Source organism: Orbicella franksi, chromosome 5, assembly GCF_964199315.1.
Source record: "Orbicella franksi chromosome 5, jaOrbFran1.1, whole genome shotgun sequence".
Lineage (NCBI taxonomy): Eukaryota > Metazoa > Cnidaria > Anthozoa > Scleractinia > Merulinidae > Orbicella > Orbicella franksi.
The window spans coordinates 22,507,055-22,528,066 of NC_138149.1; the positions used below are offsets into that span (position 1 = coordinate 22,507,055).

The following is a 21,012-nucleotide window of genomic DNA, read 5'->3' on the forward strand; positions in this document are numbered from 1 at the left end:
TACATGTCTCGACTGTTGTTTGCACATGTTAGCGACCAGCCTGAAAGCTTAAGCTACTGTCAATTTTTTTTTCTCCTTAGAGGTCTTCTTTCATGGCAATAAATGCCTCTTACTAACCTCGTCTTCTGGGTCCGTACTGTAAGTTACGGACCGAGTTTTTTTCCCCTTCGATTTATGGCCCAAGTGCGCGGGCCATGAATCGAATGGGAAAAACGAGGATCCGTAACTTACAGTACGGACCGAGAAGACGAGGTTAGTAAGATATTTATTATATCTCTACTGTGTGCCTGACGGGCTCGGAAACGATTTCTATTCACGCGGACTCGGAAAGGCTTCAAATTCCTGACGCACCTCGAAAGCAAAACGAGTCAGTTTGAAATTGTTTTTAAGTCTTTAGCAAGCTTTATTACACAATTTAGAGTATAAGAAAGGTTTTAAATTTCACTTGCTATAAAAGTTAATAACACTTGGCGATCAAATAACGAAACAGTTTGGCAATAAAACCAACTTTAAATTTTAGCGGGCCGTACAGGAGAATACGGCCCGCTAAATTGACCAATCACAGCGCGCGTACTAACTGAGAGATATAATAAGTAGCTAACGTCATTAACAAACAGGAGATAATGTGCCTTGATATTGTTTTGTTACTTTTATGCACAAACGGTAGTTACATTTTACAAAACTTTTTTTAATCGATTGCTATCTGGCTTCCAGTCTTCTGCCATAATATGTTAATGAACGTTTAAAAAAACCCTTTTGTTGATATATGGCAGAGTCTAAAAACAGAATAAGTCAATGTGTTTTAGGATGTAACGCCTTCGCGTAGTTAGCAAACGTGCAATTACACTATGCACGTATGTACGTATGAGGACTTTTTGAAACTGAATAAAAAGCGGAGTCTCATCAATACGTTATATATTACAGGATCAACGTATGTCTTGTTAGCAAACTACAATCATGCATTGAAATTGTCCTTAAAGTGTTTCATTGCGCGGCAAAACAGTGTTCTTACTAAAACAAGTAATTGTCTCTTTGTTTAGAATCAATTCTACTGTTTCCATTATTTTCGGCAACCATTGACATTTAAATAGTCATTAATACGTATAGTATATGGATGGTTTTGGAAAACTATAATATTTCCATAGGAATCCCTGTTATTAATGAGGCTACGTGCCATTAAGACGTTCAAATGGACAACCACTCTCAGTCGACATAAGCAGCTATTTTTTTCCCATTTCAGCATCGGCTTCAAGTTGTTGTGAGCTGTTCATGATAAAATTTACCCGAGCATCATCACTGAATAACACAAGACAGGATTCTTCAGACAGGTATCGTCTTTTGCTTTTTATTTGCTTTATTACAAGTCTCTACCCAAAATAAACAATTTGAAAACGTGAAATCCTTGCCAGGGATAGCAACAGGCAACGAAAACTGATTCTAACTGTGCATCAATATATTTAGCAGAATAGCAGACCAATACGCCAGTTAAAACAGTGCTCGCAGCAACCAACATTATTCGGTCTGAAATCTATTTACTGTAAAGGATATAAATCGGAAATTCGCCTGCTATCGCCATACTTTAAGTAAAATAATTCATTGCTTTTATTCAGTGAGATTATGCTAGGACAAACAATAAGCTAAGGCAAGGTGATTTCGCAGGGTAGTTTTTTAGACTGCGTAAAGCAACATGATCCTAAAGTATGGCAATTCGAGGTTTCACCATGATCATAACAAACTGCAATAAATTACGCGAAAAAAGTATAAAGTTGATGATTAGATTCAATATGCAATCTATAAATTGAAATTCACAATACAACTCCGGTACTCAAAAACGCATTAATCACCATAGAAAATTCTTACACTTTTAAGATCTTGTTATTGAAATTAAAGGTTTAATTAAATCTTTGACGCCTTTAATTTACGAGCTCGAGATAATGACGGTAAAAGACGATATTGCTAGTCAAAGTGATTGCTAGTCAGTGATTTCTTTAAGAACATACAAATAAAAAAAAGTGCGAAAACGGCCGGGCGGATCAATTTCGGCCGATCTACTATTTACATAGTTACACGTCTTTTTTCACGACCGTTAAAATTTCATTAAGGATGTTAGTAACATAATTCTCAAATCTGATTGGTTAATATCACGAGCAGCTAGGATGTTCGATAACTGTAAGCAAACAGCTGTAATTGGCCGGCAATTCACTCGAATATTTTCCCTCAGTTTAAGAACGCATAAAGACAAATACCACAAAAATCCAATAAGGGAACCTGACAGGTTTGACTGACTACTATAACGCAATTATAATGTTAGTCTTCAAAATAAAAATATTTTTATGCGCAAAAGAAAACTTAAATACAATTAAGCTAAGGTCTTATGGCCGAGTGAAGATCGTTGGTTTTGGACAGCCAAGTCTGTCTTGTAAGAAGTTAAAGTGCAGTGTGCACCTTTATTGTCAGTTGACCAACACTGTGTATAGAACTCATATGTTGTTGTCAGAGCCAACAGTCTGTTGAAAATGTTAGAATGGATAAAAATAAGCTTGTCTACCTTGGACATTATTCCAGCATTTTAAATGAACTTTTTGGAAGGCCGAGGATTTTAATACATACAAACATACATACTTTATTTGATGAAGTAGGTTTGAATTAAGGCAGCCAAAGCCAGCCAGCCAAAGGGCTGAAGCGGACCTACCACAATAAATAACGTATGAGCTAAGAATACAAACATGAAGGAGTAAGAGAATAACATGCGTACAGGAAAATGAAGATGGTGAAAATGAAGCATTCAGTTTAGCTAGGGCATTTTGAAGGGAGGCAAAAGAATAGCTTGTGAACCTATGGTTTAGAGCATTATCATATGATAATTAACAATTAGACCCGTAGCCCTTGCGGGCTACGGGTCAATAGCCCATGAGGCGAAGCCGAATGGACTATTGACCCGTGGCCCTTGAGGGCGAAGGGTCTAATTGTTTTAGTATCACCCAACTGGTCGGACAGAAAAGGCAATAATAAAATTAGCAAATGCAAGTTGAAGAAATATTTATTTGGGAATAAAACGAAGGAAAGCGTCACGCTCGATGGCGCCAATTTCGCTACTCGATGACTATTACTAATAGTCCCCTAGTAGCGTAGCCAATCAAAATGCAGGATTTGCATTAGTCCACTAGTTGGGTGATACTAATACATGATATTTCCATTCCCGTCTCCTATCTGCTTGACGATACATTGGCCACTGCGACTCGACGAGATAAATACTCTCACTGAACCATTTAAATAAAACACCGCTTAGCGATACGTTTAGCAGTCGTCCAGCCACATTTCAGCTTGTTTTACGCATTTTTAGATGCAAAGGCAACGAAAAGTCAGGCATGCATGCCCTTTCAATTTTATCGCAGAATCTATACAAACCCACCTTTTCCATGATTGCAATGTATTTCAAAAACGTCTAGTAAAGTAGTTTTACTTCCAAACATTTACAGACTTAGCAAGGTTGTTGATATTTAGGCGTTCGTCCATTGGAATTTCCTCATTGTAAACAGAAATGACAATTTTCGACCCCAGTCCTCGCGATGATACTGGTCTCTCAAAAGAAAAAAAACCGTTGAAACGTGACTTTTGACAGTATGCAGCGCTGAACTTTCCGAATATTCAAAAATTCAAAACAACTTCAGCAAATCTGCCGGAAGACCACAACACAATCAATATCGAAATAACAGATTTATCACTGATTTACCGCATGTTTTCCGTAAAGCTAAACCACATCTGGAAAACACGTGTTCATGTGAAATGGTGGTGACCTGATGCATGAACAGTGGTAAAATTGCGTCTGCTGGAGGGAGGACTGTGGCCAACGTTTCCTTAAAGAACACTCCCTCGCATGAGTCTTTTGCATTCGTTATCTTTCGTAATTTCTGAATTATTCCAAAATATTAAGCTTTTTCCGTACCCAAACAACACTGATATATTTTTAGCTTCATAATCTACGGTAAATATTTATAACATGGCTACACGCAGGTAAGATTACTCATGCTAAGCCATTTCTAATTCTTCCAGTACAAGAGGAAATGTGACCTAAAGCTTTTCTTCCTTTTTTGTTCTCGTTCAATACCCCTTTTCATTGATTAGAACACCTTTGTCTCTATAACGCTTATACTATGAGAGTCAAAACAGCAAATATTTGACTTTCATTCTGATGATATATTTCAAGACTGATACTACTCAAATTGTGAATTTTGACAACTATGGGTGGAAAAACCGAAGAAACCACAGTACGTTTTGGTGGTGTATGAGAAAAGCTGTTGTTACGAAATAATTTTTAATCCCACTTCCGATTCCAGAAAAGACTCGTACACCCTACGATTACGACGTTTTTTAAACTAACTTTCATCTACAACTACGTGATTTACGCATTGTTCCTAGGCCGTAGTGAAAGGATTAATCGATAAAACATACAAACATACTATCAGAAGCCATGCTGTGAAGAATGGAAATGTTCCGCAGATACCACAGGAGGAAACCAATTTGGTCACGGAATGTTCATTAAGAAAAAAATCACATTACATAAGCACACAGTTAGAATCAAACTTAACCATTGACCGATTTTGCTCTATTTAAAGTCCTAGGAACACCTCGTTTGTCGTTAACATTTCTGATATTGAAGCAAGCAATCTGCTTTGCTTCTGAATCAAAAAGTTAGTTTTGAAAAAAAAATCGTGACTCGATCGCTTATATGATGTTACTACGTGATGTGAGATTCGTGAATCTTTTTTCTTTTACAATCTCTTATTGTGATGTTATTACAAGCTGAAACCACGTTAATACAAGTATTGAAGAGAAAACAAATCCGCTCAAGACTTACATTTTCCGGATTGCGCTTCATACGAAAGAATATTAAACCAAAAGCGAGTTAAGTTTGCTCGACACTCGAAGAATAATTCTTTAAAAAAACACGATATAAAGCCACTTAATGGAGCCCACCTGTCCATGCGTGACGAGAGAGTGACGTCACAAGGGCGACGGAAACGATCGTCGCCTATTCAAGTGACGCACGTAAAATGAGATAAAAAAAGACTTTCGGTACTTTGACATGATCTCAAAAGATTAAGGATTTTGAGATTTGGCGATTATGCCAGTTTCGATCAAATCATCGCTCGCACGAGAACAAACAGTGGAGTAATAGTTTGTCGGCTTGACTATAAGCTGTGGTAAAGGGCATCTACTTTTAAAAAAATATTAGACGGCACCACAATACATGAATTTTCGGTAAGTTGTTTCCTTACTCCAGTTTAATTTAGCCATTATTCTGCTGTGCTACATTAATGGCCATGATTCTAAACAAAAACGCTTCAGGCTAAAGTAGAGTTAAAATTGTATTTAGGTTGCTTCTAACAGCTCCATGGCATTTGGAACTACGGATGTTATTAACATTGTTTACACATAATTTAATTGACATTTTAAGCTCAATCCTTTTTATCAAATTCTGGGAAGCTCAGTTTACTTTGCAAGTACTGTTCCACCAGTAAAAATAAATGCCAAAGTCAATAAGTAAATTTTCTCCTAGCAGAAATCGAGTTTTCATTATAACTTTTCCTTTCATGCAATACCTCATATACGATGTTGATATTCGAATCTAATTTTATCAATATTTCCCTATTCTTAATTTAAACCTGCACTTTAAAAGAGAGGTTTCAACGAAATTGATTTGCGTTTTTTTTTCATTGTGGCTATAACCAACATACCACACACATCTATAGAGAAGGATAATTTCTACTTCAATTGACTATTTACCTCTTGCTGTCGGTACGCGGTGCGTTTTACCTGTAAACCGGAAATAAGAACAAAGACTGTTCACAGACACTTAAAAGTTCTTCAGAATATTTTTTTCCTATATTTCATTTTCTATAGTGGACACGTTTGAATCCAGAATAGCAAAGGCAATAGACCTTTATCGTCATTTTGCAAATTACAATAACGTTTTCTACTACATTTAGTACAGTTCAAGTGTTTAACAGATGTTTAATATCCTTCATTCAGTCAAGCAATTTTTACACAAAGATGACTGCACGACACTGTTACGATCGCGTGACAAAACGTGACGCTGATCTAATTAATTTACTCCTTAGCACGCGAACGTTTTTCGTTCTCATCTCGCGTAATTAGTAAAAAGATACTTGCTTTTTTAAATGAACCGGCACAAACGAACACTGAGTTGAGAAAGGATGAAAAAATAACGGCCTCTTTTCGCTCCTGACGTTTCAAGAGATATATTTAGGCACAGAGGTGGGTGCGAGGGGGAAGAAGTGATCGTTGATTTATGGCATGAGTAAGGTGATAATTTGAAAATAATTTGGAAACTGAAACTATTTAGAGGTCGGAGGGAGGGGGGATAAAGGATCATTTGCGACTTTTGACATATTTATCGTACGTTCTTTGTTATCCATGTCTTTGATTAACTGAATTTGCCTTTATCATCATGCATGGTCAAACAAACACGTTCCCTTGTCTTAATCCTCCAAAACTAACTTCTAACTACATTCGAAAAGGGTTGGGACGCTTATAAATCACGCTCAATTTGAAAATTCTGTTTACCCGTTCCAGTGGCATGGTAGCTATCGTTCAAGTTAGTTGTTGCTTATCAATGTCAGTCTTCCCAGTCTTGACTATATCTTTTTCTAAGTTTCAAGTTTCTTATCGGTTTAGTAAAAACTGTCGTTCCACTGTTTTCCACCGTGCGAAGGGAACTTTGTTCAGTTGCACGTCACGAAAGCGGCAATGCCTTTCTCACATTCAAAGACAATGATTTGTGGGGGTGGGGGGATATAAAAATGCAGATTTCTTTGATTGTGACTGCTGAGAACGAGAATGCCACCTACCCCTCCTCAGTAGGGATGTTTGTCAATTACCGCTCAGCTCACGCACTGCCGGTGACCTGTACACATAAGATAGGATTTCATGTCAAATGCCTGCGACCTTTAATGAAGTCCAATATGAAGTATGCGATTAGGATGTGTCGCACTGCGCATGGTCAATATCAGATACAAATCTACATGCCTTAAATCACAGGTCTCCTTTGACTAATACCAAAGGCGGCTAGAGCAACTGGCATCTATCTTCTCCCAAAGATGTAAGCACAGAATAAGGCATACTTGTCATGAGTTTAAGAAAAGAATTGATCATTCAAAGAAAATTGTCTAGATATACCATCATATTCTCTCAACTAGAACAAGAAAAAATATGAGGACCAGGTCAGGAGAATTTCTATATCGGCTTCGGGCTGAAGATGTTAATCCTCTGAACATGAGTAATAGAATACTGTGGTTATTCCAGTACCGTCAAACAAAAACCTGAAAAATATAAATTCCCTGCCAAAGTTTCTTTGCCCGATGAAAAGCACTGTTAGGGCTTCAATGAATCAATCAATTGTTGGTGTAATTCCTTGATCATTAGCGCTTCAATGGTGTATTGCATTACTGATCGAACTGTAGCCAAATTTTACCTTGAATAAGAAAAGAAGTTTTAAAGGTGTAAAGATGAAAAACTAGTGATATTCTTGCTCACGTGATATATTTGCAGTCGAACCAGCATATTATGGAACGTACAAATTAAGCTTTCAGGTGTCTGCTATTCTTGTGTCTCTTAGCCACTTAATTGTTTTATACTATGGCAGAAATGAAGGAGGGGCAGCATTTCAATATCATTTTATACTGACTTAATGAACACAGTTACCATCCTTTATTATGTAGAAAATAAATAGCAGTTGGAAATTTAAAGTCTTGCAAATCAAAACTCAAGTTAATGGAAAAGAGTTAGTTCGCCTGAGTGAACTGAATAGAGTAGGCATGCTGATTTATTGTAAACTCTTCTTCAATACAACACGTGCGATAAGTAAATTAAATGACAAAGACCTTTTGTAAGTGCAAAGTCATGATTCGTCCACGGTTCAGAAACGCTAAAGGGTCTTGTATCTCAATAGACCACCCTCGATATATTAAAATACAGCTTGACAGCGAGGCTCAGAGGACACAAACAAAGGAAATTGAATGACATGTTTATTCATTTCTTTTGTTTGTGTGCTCTAGGCCTCACTATCAAGCTAAATTTTAATATATCGAAAGTGACCTATTGTTAACTGAGAAAAATGATTTCTTTAAACTCATCACAGTCAGTAAGCCAGGATCGAAAATCTTAAATAGAAAGAGTAAACTCCTCATATAAGTTGTCAGCTACGTTTGAGGCCTTGTTTTACAAGCCGCAGAAGATACTTAAATTCTTTCTTAGAAACTTGCAGAAAGCAAGAATTTTCAACAAAAGCAAAATCAAATCAACAAGCTTTGCTTGACATCGTATGATCACACGCATTTCGGTCACGTGGTCATTTTTACTTGATTATCATAATTAGAAGAGCAAGTTTCCAGCGACGTCTCCACTCGACAATGAGACATGAGTGTCAGCAAAAGCTTTTCTGCGCTGTTGTCACGTTGTTCAGAATAAGATGGCTATGGATTAAACATGATATGAGCTAGGACTGTTAAAACGTGATTTCCAGATCGCTGGTTTTCAACAATGAAAATGCGAGTGTTTTCGCTTCTGCAAAGGACTCGCTGAGGCTAAGTGCTGGCCAATCAGATTGCTGCAATTAGCGACCTCTCGATTCGCGGGGGACTAATCAACACATAGCCCGAAGGCTTTGAAACTCTTTCAAACATCCGTTTATAGGAACAACGACATCTGCTTAGGCGTAATGAATCTCGCTATTAAAGTTTCGTGTTAAGAGTCATCTGAAATCTTTGATTAGAAATTGAACACGGTTTGCCGAGGTAGGAGAACTGTTTGTTCGATAACCACAAGAACAGCTTGAGTAACTCGTTTGCTTTGCGAAAAGAGAAAGAAAAGAAACGAGCGAAAGACTTTGCCAGGTAGGTTGTTATGTTAATCCGCTCTTTGTTAGCCAATAACTCACAGCAAGTTCTGGGTATTGTGCTATATATGTTCGAAATGCACAGAAGTAATTAGAAGTCAATATGAGAATGCTTTAAACACACGCATTTTAAATGGCTGTGCAGTATGTAAGTCTTTGTGGCTTGAATCATTCGCAAAAAGCGACAAGACCACAAAAAAAAACTCCGTGGCAAATAATTGTTTATCGGAGCATAACACGAAGAAGGTGGTAAACATCGTTTTATTTTACTTAATTTAGTATTAACGAAAGTATCTGTGCTGCAAAGTGTCTCGCGAAACTTTATGAATTGATTCAGCGAAGAATTGATCGAAACCGAAACAAGTAAAAAGCCAAACAGCGCGCCAGCTTCACCAAACTTTCCGGTGTAATGGAGTGGAAACTAAAATTCATTTGAACTTCATGAAAAATCTGAAAATACTAATTGCTCGTTTGCATTTTCAATACAAGTCTAAAGCTCTCTCAAATAAATATTTCCGGAGAAGCAGCCCCTCTGCTTAATCGCCTCTTTACCTTGCTCATAGTACAATTTGCATGGAAAAACACAGTAGATTTCGGCGTGATTAAAACAGCCAACCATTAAAGCGATTAAGGGACAATTTAGAGGGCTAATAAATGAGCAGCTTGCCAAAGCGGAGTTTACGCTCAGCCGAGCTTATTGTTAACGAGTTAAGCACCAATAATAAAACAAACAAATTCGTAGACACAGTGGCGAGTTAAAAGAACAGGCGAACAATTTATAATCATCTGAGCGAGTCCGTCTGTCGATGAAAAGCAATTTCAACGAGGTCGTTTACCATATATAGGGATTCCTTAAATGACTGCTCCACTTGGACTGTTTTGTTTGTTTTGGAGTCGGACAAACTTTCCGGCCGTCGACCAACTATAACAGCGCCATCGAAAGAGGCCGAAATTCCAAACGTATGTATCATAATTTGGTGTTTCCTCAGTTCTCAAATTGAATCACGCTTGCGAAAATTCAATTATTCATTACGTATTGACCACGAGAGCATTGCTTTGTACATGTTCCGGCGCTTGATTGTACGGGCATCCATCGATATATACCGGTCAATAACCAGGTTATTTCATTGTCTACCACAAAAGCCGGACAACACTACAGCTATTTAAAATCGATTCAAATTTTCACTGTCTTTGCGGTCTTAAATACGCAATTTCGTTCACAAAACGAAACAGGCAAATCAAACATAGAAAATTGAAAACGCCAAGGTCAACTTTAGCTATACCTCATTCCGACAGCGGTTCACTTATAGTAGCTCTTTATTATTAACATCAGTGGATACATAATTTGAAGTTGTTTGGTAAAACACAGATGAAAAGTGTTGCAAGGTTTTGCTAACCTGTTTTCACTCATCTTTAGTTTAATTAAGTTAATTTTCTCTAAATTGGTTTTCCTATTTCCAATTAAACACGCTTTACTTACAGAAAGGTTTAGGAAAGCTAATAACTTTATCACGGCGACTTAATAAAAATATCGAATTTTCAAGGCCCCCCAATGCTAAGGCCATGAACAAATAATTTAGATGACAACATATTAACAGTTTCTAACCCTCTTGTTCTGTAACCTTGGCTTAACTGTTATCAGCAGAAACAGCTCTCGAAGCAATTTATTTCATTTGCAAATAAAATGGTTATTTCACGTTTATCCTTTACAGAACTACAAAAAGTATAATAGAAGATCTGGCATCTTTTTATGACGTATATACATCGTGTATTTTACAATTTCGATTATCAATGGGTGAAGACATCAGGTCTATATGTACATTATTGACTCACAAGATCCTATAAACGACGGTCCATAAGTTTCAGTGATATTTTCTTTAAATATCGCTTTCTTAAACAGCACAACAGCATATACTTACTGAACTAAACGTTCTGCTGATTCGTAGCTTTTAGCAGTGCTCATCGCAAGATAGCCTAGACATTATTTCCAACAGCATGGTTATCAGATTAAAAACAAATCTTTATACATGCAGTTCTTCATGAAATCGTAACAGAAATACAAAGAACAGTTAGATCACGAACTCAAACATCCTTGGTCGCCACACTATTTCCCCTCATCTTCACAACAGAGAAATGAATATGGCTTGATTAACGAAGAGTCTCAAACATTTGTAGTAAGAGCCGCGCAAGCCAACATTTACGCATAACATAGTTATCCTAATTAATTTTTCGTCATTGCTTTTTAATTGCGAAGCAATCCATCAAAGTGGCAACATGTTGTATTTAAATTTAATATTTTAACCTCCCTTTTAGTTAATAAAGTCAATAGTAGACTACAATCGCGATTTACATCGTTGCACCAAAAAAACATTAATGACTGCATGAAAACTCCTCTAAAGATGGCGCGATTAAATCTGCTTAAACGTATCGTGTTTATAAACAAGCGAAATTATTCCACGTTTTAATATTCACTCCTTCTAGAATAGAAACCCTCCTGAGTTTTCTGTCATACGCCTTGGTGGCTTTAATACCCTTTAATTTGCTTGGCGATTTCAGAGCTTTTTGGATTAAGTATGCAAATATTATGAAGTTTCCTAAGAAGTTCAAGAGTACATATATATTCTAAGTTGTAGAATAGGTTATAAATACGTTATAGTATAATAGTGAATATATGAAAGATCATATATATGTTATAGTTAAGCTATAGGGATTTTGAATGTACTGTAGTTTAAAATTTCAAGGTGCATGTCTTATAGCAAAAGAGACTGATACAAATTGTACTGTTCTCTTCCCGATGATCATAAAATTACTCGAAACCTTCGCATTCAACGTCGATCGAAACACTTCCTAATTCGCTGAATGAGTCAAATGGTAAATTCGTATTGTTGTTTCTATATGCATGTATTCGTGTATCATGCAAGCTTGCTTTTGTCAATGAAGACTCTCGCATGTACAGAAAACTCCCACTAAGAAAGACATCACAGGTGTTATCGGTATTAGAAGTTGAACTTTGCTAATGAGACGGCTGCTCTGGTGCCTAATAGGACTCTGCAATATCAGTAAGGATAGAATTCATCAAATGTTTTGTCTCTGGGAACCAAGTAAACCGCGGTCATTGCAAGAAGTGTAGGTTTACAATGGAGTGCCTGTAAAGTGTGACTTAAGTGAAGTCTCTTTCAAGTATCTTTCGAAAAGAAATTCATACCATGAAAGGTCGGCATCTTTCACGACTTTTGGCTGTTGTCTCGAGAGTTACAAGTAGCTAAGAGCGGCGAAGGAACCGAAGCGGAAAAGGACCAATACCAACTGTAGCAGCCGGGTTATATGTCATCTAAAAACAACCGCTAATCGCCTCGTTCATTTCAAATTGTGCTTAGTAATGCTCCCTACGGTAGGGTCATTTTATGCGTTCGAAACTCTTCCGTGTAGGAGTTGTTCGGACAAAAGGCTGGAACTCGACACAACATATGGAAACAAAGAGCCACCAGTGATAACAGGAATTTGTCTGTGTTATTATGTAAAATCGTGTTCGTGTTAGAACTCAACCATGACTAAAATTATCAATAACACCACGAAAATTTATTTATCGTTATTAAGAATTCAACATGTACAAGTTATTAAAGTTATGGAAAGTCGAGATTGTGACAAACAAGACTATTCACAGAAAGGCGCGTTTTCTAGTTTGTACCTTCCCTTAAAAAATACGATACGTAGATTTTGCAAGAAATCTTTGAATGCTATTTATTCTTTTGAGTAAATGGAGTGTTCAGGCAGTTTAATTCAGTTTTTTTCTGAAAGAACTAGGCGTATGAATGGAATAAGCAGCTTTCTTGACGGGCAATTCAAGCGAAGCATCGTGATATTCATCGGTTATGCTTAAGAGTACCACGCGCTTTCATTAGGATGTTTTGTTGGACTTCGTTATAAGTGCATCCACTTGGCGGTTTTCCTTCGACATGACAAAAATAATGGGTCATTCAAGCCTCAAAACAATCCTTCAAGAAAGTTAATAACACTTAAATGTGGGCGGTTGAAAATCGCTGAATCATTTCTCGTAAAGGAGACTCGACAATTTTGGTCACGGTAAATGAGTTTGAAGAGTTGTTTTGATGAAATGGTTCCGACTATATTTCGAGAATTCTTGTCCAAATTTTGGATTTTAGAAAAACTTCTTAGGATTCTTCGTACCACCTTTTTACCTCTAATGACTGAAGACACAAATGCACTCATTCTCTAAGGCGACAGGTTTTGTTGATGTTTTTCTTGAGTAACGTATTTGCATAATTGATATCACACGACAACATAGGTCAAATATGAAGGTGCGCTGATACCGAGAGACAGTGCTTGATATTATGTTTATAACCACTATGGTATAAATAGCGTGACTATCGCCTGAAAAAAAAGAGACTGACAACAAAGTTCCTTCAGCATAGAATCTAAGTTCCTATGTCTAAATTGCACAAAAATGTCTCAATACTTTTTATCCATCTTTTTATTAGTGAAACTCGAGGGAGAAGAACATAAAATTTTGCCCTATTTATGTTTTTATATACTGGAATCGTTACGATCTTCGTTCTTCTATAAGTTCTCCAAAGACGTTTTCCAGTTCTTCATGCACTTGAAAGGACCATAGTTATTATGAAAGGACCAAAGATGATCTAAAAGAATTTGCATGACCATGTAGCTTGCACTCGTGAAAAAAATCAATTGTGATGGGATCAACAAAAAGGTATTTATAAATCAATTATTAAGAAGATTTATTAATTCGGGGCGAAGGGTCATGAAGACTTGATTGTGGTTGATGGTCTAGTGCTTCGACAAATAGTTCGATTATACAAGGATGGAAAACTATGCAAAAAGATAAGACTTTTCATAGTCATATGAATTAGTTATCAGGAGCTGTATATTCAGTTGCGTTAATCATTTAATTATATTTCGCCCCTTGGGTGTAACAACTTCATGTCACGGAATGGCCTATATTTAACATTTAACGTCCATTTTCTTCGTTCGACGCCGGTTCGTGACCCCGTGCAATCTCTCTCCAACTACCTTTGTTTTCGGGGGTTTCGCAAAAACCTACTTTAGTTGTTTTTCTACCTCAGTAAACTATGATTTGGAATTCTCCCTGGTTTCAAAAGGTAGTTTTGTACATCACAAAAGGATTTAACACTATCTGTATATCGTGACTGAGGTCTTGCAGTCACAGGTATTGTATTGAAGGGGCAGCATCTTGAGTATGACTTACGAAGATAATAATTGTAATAATAATAATAATGCAGCTGCATTTAGCCACATTAATGGAGACCTAATAGTAATTGTCTAGTCTTGTTTCGATAACTGAACCAACGTAGAAAATATCGAAGGAGTGGTACCATGGGTTAGGTAAGGGTTGCTGCAATAACTATACCAGTGCAGACATTATGGAAGCAGTCTTATCAGGGGTCAGGCATAGTCGTGGTTTTGATTTCAAAATGGAAAAGTCCGGCAGACTATTTCATACCGCGCACTCTTGCCTTGAAAAAATTTCCAGCAACTAGTAAGTAATCATCCCTTGCTCTCCAGTGATCAATTCGAGTAACATCATCTAATGCGTAACGTTGGTGTTTGATGTGCATTTCTTGTACGAGGTAAGGTTCTTAGTCATGGTTTTAGCACCGTTTGGACCTAAAAAGACAAAGCAGCAAAATTGCCGTGATAGTGCTCGTTTTTAAGTTGAGTTCAATTCAGGTTTTAAGTGCTTTTTAACTAGCAATCCTAATAGATTTTCTTTCAAAAATTCTATCAGTTCAGTAATGGATGTCAATACTGTGCTTGGTGTCGGAGAGGAGTCAAAGCCAAGTCAGTTCTTTACGCTTCAACTCGGAAAAGGAAAGAAAAGGTGTTTGGGGGCTATTTTTAAATTTTAAGATATTATAGGAATGTTCGTCAAAATATAATCTTTATCCTGATTTATTGCGACACTAAATTGTGTCTGAGTGATCACCAAGTTTCTATTTAGAATGCTACATGTATGAACCTGATGGCCATGCATAAAGTACTGTAGTTCTCTAACAGATTAATGAAAACTATTTCAATAAAAATCGGTAATTGCTCTTTTTTACATCATTTCCAACCAAATACATAACTTAACTTGACCCTTGCTTAGTGAAATTTAAGCGAAAGGGAATTGTTCTTAAAGTGAATCTTATGTACTATGCCTGCCAAAAAAGCTACGTCAATCTACAATATCCAAGCTTAAAGCTAATAAAACAACTCCGACCTAAAATGCCTAGAATACCGGTACTTCATATTATATATTGCCCAAGCAAACTAACAGATGTTTTCCTATTGACGTAAACGTCCGAGATCGGTTACTTTTATCTCTAGACAAAGAGCAACAATAGCAAAGTTATATTGAACCGTGTGTCAGTTCAACGCAGTCATTAAAATCTACCCCGATATTAAACAACAAGAGTATGCAAATCACATGGATTCTGTCCAGAGACAGTGTCAACATGATATTTTACTTAGTACCGCCGGGACGAAGATAGTAGATGTTTACGGTGCATAACGCCCTTAGCAATGTAAGCAAGCACACAATCGAGGAACCAAGGTTCTCGGTTAGCAACTTTTTCAGCAAATGCAACAGAGAAGATATTTGTCTTGGATTCCAAAGAACCTGGAACTAAGGCAAGTCATAGTCATGTGATAGCTTCGGATTTTCTAGTGACACCTATTTGCTTAATTTCTTTCTTAGTTTGCAGAATGATTCTTAGAACTTTTGTGCCTTATGTTTCAAAACGGTTGCTTAATGCTTAATGGTTAATTTGCAGAACGTTTCAGTTTTTGTACACTGATTTTGAGCTTGCTTGTTTTACTACTCCGCGCGAATTCAGTGCAGTCTTCTTTGACCGTCTACCGTTTAGCGAGTAATTTAAAGCATGTGCTTAAAACACTTGTTATTTTTCATGTGAATTTTGCAAGATTACATTTTGTCAACAGCATTGTAGAAGATGTAACGAGGTTCCCAGTTGAATAATATCTCTATAATCAGACCCGTTGCCGACACAATTGCGTATAAGTCAGTCCCTCTTCTATGCTCAAACCGCAGAGATTTCTACGTCAATGTGTCGAACGCAAAGTAATGGTAAAATATTTTCTTCACAAAAGGAGCCTAAAACCGAATTGCTTCAAAACAAACACAAATCCTGGATGTCGAGTTCAATAAAATCAAAGTGTCAGGAATGCAGCATGTTCCGCCGGTCTCAGCTGAGCCAATATCGTTAAGGTCTCAAATCAACATAACAGGGCAAATTCTGAAGTTCACACCACATAAGAATCCAAAATCGACATCCATACCCTCGAAGCTGCTTTATACATTTTGTTTCGTTCTTGCTGGAAAAATTTGGTATTCAGTAATGCGTTTTATTGATCAATTCATTCATTTTCTTAAATTTCCCTTGTGAATTTATTACAAAGAGATAATGAATAGTTAAGGATTAATCACCCTGGATTAAGGAATGACCCTGGGGCGTTTTATTTGGCTGAGAATAAATTAATTTCGCGTAAAGAAGCCGGAGTGAACATTGCACAGGAAAATTACTCTTGCGATATTTAAGTGAACAAATAAATCAAAGTTCAGTTAGAAGTTCGGGACTCTCCTTGAAAACCACAATTTGGTGTCTAAGTTATGAGATCAAAAGAACGGTTCACCAATGAGAAATTGTCTCGATGCGTGAATATACTCTCTCAGCTCTAGTAGAGGAAATATGTGGAAGTCGATAAGGAGAATTTGTACATTGAAATCTGTGAGGAATGCTGTGGTTTTCACTTAGAATATAGCCAGGACAAGGTGCTAGTTATGATTCACCGGGAACGATGAAAACAAAACACATAGTTGTTTTAGCCTAATGACAAATGTCGTATCGACTTACTGGTTCCCGGCGAGAGTGTGTTATTGATGTGATATTGCCCGCCTGGAATTCACTGACGCTTTCATCTACAAAGAAAAGAAAACCACTCAAGAAAATAATAGAAGAAATTCGCTGACAAGAATGTGGATTCATTTGAAAAGGAAAGAGACTAAATGAATGTTTAAAAGTAAAGTGATCGGTTGTACAATCACGTTTTTGAAGCTATCATTTTTTTTTAGTAGTTTTAAACCTTCAGTATGGGGAAATTTTTGCATAAAGCTAATGGGCATGAAATTGTGAGTCAAGAAGGCAATATATTTATTTTCTCAGGAAGGTTTTCTTGCCAGTAATGGTGCAAAAGGGGTAAAGGGCAGAGGGCACATAGATTTTTTTTCTTGTTGTTGTTGTTGTTGTTTTTTTTCTTTCAACGTAAATCCGTTTTAAACCGGACGCGGGGTGGGGGCGTCTGCTGGTTACGTAGTGTACAGGATATTGTTCGGATATCAAAGTGGTTTTCAGTTTTCACGTAAAAAGAAACTAGACCCCACGGCGATACTTTCCTTGTTCAGTGAGGCAAGAATGCCTGAACAGAGAACTCAAATGCTGGTAAGAAATACGCTGAAAAGTTTTTCTTCGAAATGCCCAAACGGAAAATTATTCATTCCTTTGAAAAGAGTTTTGTAGTGTAATTTGGATTGTGTTTTTCGTTTCACGTCAATCCTTGTCACTTCCTAAGGATGACTTAAAAATGACTCGCAAGAAAACATTTTCTCTCTAGGACAACGAAGGTTTCGCTGAAATTGACACAATCCCTGCAGGTTTATTATACAAGGAAATCTCTAAAAATCAACATTAATAACCAGCCTTCTTGATTTTATCCGTTTTTATTTTCAAATGATACCTTTCCGGAACATGCTTAAAAGTATACACGCCCACGGAAAGAAGTGGAGATCAAAGAGCAAAAAAAAAAAAAAGAAAGAAAGTGTCACTATTGAGACAAGGGGCAAACAAATAAACGCTGTAAACTTATGCAAAATTGTAACAAAAAACAGCAGTGTTTTTATGGTCGTGTGTAGGCAGTGCCCAAACGACATTTGATGCAATAACAAATTAGATATAACGACTGTATTCATGCTGTAAACACACTTTGTAGTTAAAATAACTTAAGCACGTGAGCTGTGCGAGACGGCGACGCCAAGGACGACCATAGCAAATCATAAACTCAGACTACACCATGGAATTCCGTAGCTAGATGGATCTGTTCAGTACGTGTATCGGTCTTAAAACTTGCGCAAGCTCAAGTAATAAAGGCGTCCAATTTTCTAAACGGAAATACGAAAAATTATTCGAAGTAGTTAATGGTCATTTCACTTCTTTGATTCGCGGAGGATGGCCAAGAAATGTTCCAAAGTTTATAACGCACGTGCATAGCTCTTGTTCTGCTCAAATGACCTTTTGTTTGGTGACTGGTGTAAGGTTCAGAATACAGTCTTGGTTTTCTCAAAGCTCCCTATACATCATTTACTGCAAGCTTCGCTTTCAATAAGTGGAAACTTTTGTTACTTTTTTCTTAATCTGTCAGTTTTTCAATCTTGTATATAAAGTTGGAACTTCTTAAGAGTACGTTCAAAAAGAACGACTAGTTTACCATTCAGTATTTATTGCATTCACTGGGCTTCCCTCAGCTGCATTATATTTATAACGAGGTCTCTTTTTATGTTCCTTGATGAAACGAAACAAGGAAATTATCGAAACACTACAAAATCTGCAGCTAATCTTCTTGAGCTATCAACGATTTAGCAGCTTAGCTACGAAAAGGCGTCTTCTAATGGCATTAATCCTTGAAAACCCGAAAAATAAGAATTCTAAAAGTGCATTAGGAACGATTTAGCAGCTTAGGTACGACAAGTCCGTTCTAACGGTACTTACTCCTTGAAAATCCGCAAAATGAGAATTCTAAAAATGCATTAGGTTATCAGTTGATGTCTTTATTCTAAATCATATTGAATATTATAATTTCAAAGCTTGCACAAAACCATGTTATCGACGCGAAATTAAAAATGTTATCCGGTAAGGACCGACAAAGCAGTCCGCTCATTGATTCATATCCTTTTGCCATCCCTAACATAAATTATAAGGACTCATTCGCTTTGCTGTGGTTTTCTTTATTATCCTTGGAGTAATTTAACTTCGTTTGCAGCGCCGCCGTGGTCGCTAAGTATGATTTGACAAAATGAGAAGGAGAAATCATATCAACCTAACAGGAAATCCTTTCACGGCCATTAAACTACGCAAATCTCTTGAATGGGATTCTTTTGTATAAAGCTAAGCCGCAGGCTGATGAGTTGGCTAATGTAACTGTCAGTCGGAAGAAACAATGAGAACACTTATACATTTATTCTGATACATGAATCAAAAGATACTTATCAGCTGAAAGAGTCACATCAGGGTCGCATTCAGAGTCACGTCCAATATCTTGTTAGTGTTATGAAAAAATAACTCTTCGCCGACGGCGAAGATTCGGGGCCGCAGTTACGAAGATAAGCAAGACTGGTAAACTATTCCACAAGGTAAATATTTTAAGATTCGTTCTGTTACGCCTTTGTGCGCTGACATGATCATTTTTCAAAAAGTTCAAAGCCTTGGCTAAATTCTGCGGTTGGGAAGATTGGCGAGGCTGATAAAATATTCCACAAGGTAAATATGGCAAGATTTGTTCCTAGGAACCAGGAATGATCAGATTTTCACACCTTTGGCTATTTTTTGCAAGGTTAGAAAAGTCAGAAAACCTTTTGTATCAGCGGAAACGCGCCGTCTATTTACTGTAACTGCTGCGAAAGACTCAATGAAACAATCACGATGGTCTGACAGATTTCTGCAACAAAAGTGACTTAAATTTTAATCGATAACCAACAAAATTAGAAAACACCTTCGAAGGAGGGTCAGGCGTCTACGTAAAATATGAGAAAATTCAAATGTCTATCACCAAATTAGAGTAAAAGTTAAGATAAGGGCGTCAAGAAACCAGTGATGAATAATCAACCTTCAAAGCTGACCAAGAAGTTGCAACTTGATTGGCTTTTGGGTCTCTTAGCAACACTCTCTGCATTTCACACCAATTCAATGGACCTTTTCCTTTTTTCACTATAATTCTTAACTACTTTTAGAATTCAGTAGAATTAGACTTTTTCAAACGAAACGTCTGTTTACTTGATGAAAAACGCGGGCACTGTTCCTATTTTTGGCTTAACCGGCTCGTGCTGAAAAACATGTTAATCCGCTTATAACCTTAGAAACGTTTATGTTACGTCAGCCATATTTAGAAGTATTTAAACAGAAATATCCGATTTGTAATGACTCAAAATAACTTTTTGCAATATTTATTGAAAAAGGAACCGTCCAAGGTGCACCCAGAGGAAATTACGTTTCCCTTTTATTTAATAATTAAACGAGATTAACACGAAAATTACTGGTTCACTGAAAACCAATATGATGTATGATGTAAAAGAAATTTACTGGGGACTCAAACAGAAACACTATGCATTATTGTGAACGCAAGGTTGACAAAATGTCACGGGTTTCACAAGTCAGGGTTGAGGACTGAAGGTCAAACACCGCGTAAATCTGAAAATACGCTCACAACAAGATTATATTTTTCTTTCGGAAAAAATATAAATTGGCAAATCCAACTTCCCAAACGTATATTGTGTAAGGTCCTGCTGTAAACAATTTAACTGACTCAAAACGAGCCAATCAAATGCAGTCTTGTTTTGCAGTTTTCCACAATTCAGAAATAATCTTCTCTCACTTTCTATTTAAAATATTAAAGGTTGGCACCAAAGTTAACATTTTTTGTCACAAACTGGTGTTCTCGATAACAACAAATCATGAGCAATCCTGTTGTCGATGCGATCCCGACTGCGTGCGACAAAATATAAAGGGATTTTAAGGCAGGGGTTGATAGTCGAATAAAGCCATCGAAGTAAAGGTTTTGTCAATTTATTCTACATTGTATACACAGAGGATATTTCAAGGCCGCTTGGAGATACGAAATTTCTCTTCGATTGTTGAAAAATATTCAGTTCACGAGTGAAATATTTTTAAACACGAGAGATAATTTCGTATTTCCAAGCGGCCATGTAATGTTCTATTAATTACATTAACACCAATGAAATGCCAAACAATTTGACTTTCGCTGCGAAA

At 36.9% G+C, this 21,012-nt stretch overlaps 1 protein-coding gene across 12 annotated transcripts in view; it reads left to right on the plus strand.

Moving 5' to 3' along the window:
* The window catches only part of LOC145486842 (D(5)-like dopamine receptor), a 76,460-nt gene that overhangs the window by 49,515 nt on the left and 5,933 nt on the right, over nucleotides 1–21,012 (plus strand). For 9 of the 12 annotated variants that reach the window (XM_081465565.1, XM_081465561.1, XM_081465560.1 and 6 more), the window contains one exon: nucleotides 1,241–19,379. The gene's annotated coding sequence lies outside the window, so the exon portion shown is untranslated. The remainder of the gene's footprint in view (nucleotides 1–1,240; nucleotides 19,380–21,012) is intronic. The other 3 variants (XM_081465564.1, XM_081465563.1, XM_081465566.1) reach the window with 3 other exon arrangements.